Source organism: Sus scrofa, chromosome 13, assembly GCF_054392235.1.
Source record: "Sus scrofa isolate SSC_HxYL_T2T_F1_AM1 chromosome 13, Sscrofa_HxYL_maternal_Yorkshire_Landrace_v2.0, whole genome shotgun sequence".
Lineage (NCBI taxonomy): Eukaryota > Metazoa > Chordata > Mammalia > Artiodactyla > Suidae > Sus > Sus scrofa.
In genome coordinates, this window is record NC_139395.1 from 36649348 (window position 1) to 36652003 (window position 2656).

At 44.5% G+C, this 2656-nt stretch overlaps 1 long non-coding RNA gene across 2 annotated transcripts; it reads right to left on the bottom strand.

The window, feature by feature from the left end:
* Positions 1–715: 715 nt before the first annotated feature.
* LOC146397255 (uncharacterized) lies at positions 716–1576 on the bottom strand. Of its 2 annotated transcripts, none has more exons than XR_014823521.1 (2): positions 1516–1576; positions 716–1045 (listed from the first exon to the last, which is right to left on the bottom strand). It is a non-coding gene; the product is annotated as an uncharacterized LOC146397255 (long non-coding RNA). The 2 variants fall into 2 exon arrangements; XR_014823520.1 differs by having other exon boundaries at positions 1174–1576.
* Between the last annotated feature and the right edge of the window lie 1080 nt (positions 1577–2656).

Here is a 2656-nt window from a genome sequence, read left to right on the forward strand (position 1 = left end):
GGATAATGCTTCATTTTTTAACCAGCAAACCACCAGGGAACTCCTTGTCTTGGAATTTTTTTTTTATTGTTCTCTCTCACGTATAATTGGGAGAAGTAAAAGCCTTTTCATTATGGTACTGATAATTTCTTTTCTCATCTAAAATAGCTCAGTGTCTATTCTATAATTCTTCATAAAAACATATTTTTGGACCTTCTGTTTTAATTTGGACAAAGTCATTTTACACCAGTAAATATCCAGAAAATTTATCTACTGTTTATCCTTTCTAAAGAAGATAACTGAAAATGTTGGTCAGGAAACCAAGTGTGAGGAGTGTGTAGAAAACGAGGATCGATAGGGTTAACCTTGTTAATCTAATGAAACGGACTTCAAGGATGATAGTTTGCAGCTTGTTTTAAAAGAAATTTGTCCAAATTAAAACATAATTTCCACATGCCACAAGCATGGGTCAAAAAAAAAAAAAAATTCCAAAAAGACATCATTCCAAACAGAAACTCTCTACCGATTAAACAAAAATTGCCCATCCCACTTTCCCCTCAACCCCTAGTAACCACTATTCTACTTTGCCCTTTTGAGTTTGAGCGTTCTAGGTACCTCACACCAGGGGAATCTCACACAAACTTTGTCCTTTGGTGCCTGGCTTATTCCACTTGTTTTTAGAACTTTAAACAAACTTACTATGAGACATCATCTTCATACAAATGCACTGAACAGATTTTTTTAATTTTTAATATATTTTAATTTATTTTTTGCTTTTTAGGGCCACACCCAAGGCATATGGAGGTTTCCAGGCTAGGGGTCCGATCGGAGCTACAGCTGCTGGCCTACGCCACCGCCAGAGCCACAGCAACGCAGGATCAAAGCCAAGACTGCGACCTACACCACAGCTCACAGCAATGCCAGATCCTCAACCCACTGAACGAGGCTAAGGATCGAAGCGCAACCTCATGGTTCCTAGTCAGATTCGTTTCCACGACGCCATGACAGGAACTCCCAGAGTTTGTTTTGTTGTTGTTGTTTTTTAACATCTTCAGAGCGTAAGGCCCTGTGGAGAAGCAAAAATGAATAAACCTCTGCCCCTAAAGCATATACAGACTACTTAGGAGAAAAACAGGAGACAAGGCAGCCTCAGAAAGGGAGTGACTGATTGCGAGATGAGTGGTGTGGTCTTACTTTTGCTTGACTTCAGCTGCTGTAAGGAGAAATCTGTGTATATGTAAATACCACTTAAGTTGCAGTGGTTTTCTCTCGGTGGCGGTAAAAGCCACTCAGGTGTAGCTGCGCGCTCAGGCCTCACGGTGGCGCATCCACGAACCTGCAAGGGCGCTTCTACCACCAGTGGAAGGAAAAAAAAAAACCCTTCCCTGGGGCGGTGGCCGTCATCAGGGGGTTGGAAGCACTTCCTGAACATGCCACGACGTCGGGTCACCTCTACACTGCCCTCACCCCACGGTCCTCCTGTAAGAGCCCTCCATTTCAGTCACTGCCTTTCACTTGCTTCCCTGCCATCCTCACCATCTGAGCCCACCAGGTCTTTCTGTCCTTTCAGCCTTCATTTTCATTTCGTTCTTCTTTTGCTCCTCCCCCTGCCCCAGGAGAATCTGTTTCCCAGTTCAAATGCAAATTCTTTGGCAAAATCCGGCTGAGCAGTTTCCCCCCCAGCCCCACCCCACTCCTAAACTCTTAAAATGATACACTCATTGTCACAAATACCACCTTGGAACTATATCCAGCAGCTTCCTGACATGGGTCTCCTTACTGATATGTGTTGTTTACTCCTTCATTACATAAGCACTGTGTCAGCTAAGTGCCAAGGAGCTGGGAGCACAGAACTAACAAGATAGAATCCTAGATTTCAAGACGTGTGCTGTCTAGGGGTAGATGGCAGGTAAACTTATAAAACAGTGTGATAAGGGCTGTAACAGAGAATAAGGAGCAATGAGCAGGAAGTGGTAAACACCGGGAGGCTGGTCTGGGTGTGTGGTCAGCCCAGGCTTTCAAGGGAGGTGAGGGTGGAGATGAGTCATCCAGAGACTTTTGGAGTTTACCAGATGGAAGAGGGTGGTAAGGGCATATCAGGCTGCAAAAATAGCCTGTGAAAACAACGTATTTCCTCATACTATCTGGAGTTCAGTGAGGTCAGGGCAAACCACGTGTCAGGGCGCTCCCTGCTTGCTTCAGCTAGCTAAGTGGATTTGGCATACGTTTGTTTTTTTTGTTTTTTTTGGTTTTTTTTGCTATTTCTTTGGGCCGCTCCCGCGGCATATGGAGGTTCCCAGGCTAGGGGTCTAGTCAGAGCTGCAGCTGCCAGCCTACACCAGAGCCACAGCAATGGGGGATCCTAGCCGCGTCTGCGACCTACACCACAGCTCAGGGCAACGCCAGATCGTTAACCCACTGAGCAAGGGCAGGGATCAAACCCTCAACCTCATGGTTCCTAGTCGGATTCGTTAACGACTGCGCCACGACAGGAACTCCTGGCATAGGTATTTAATTTTATAAGTGATAATAAATGTGGCTGACCTATCTGGCCTCTCTGTGCCTGGGTTTTATTTGGTGGGCACTATAGGAAAAAAAGAAAATTTTATTTTTTAAAATTAAAGTATAGTTGATTTACAATGTTGTGCTGTGCTAAAATTTTGAATTAGGTAGGTAG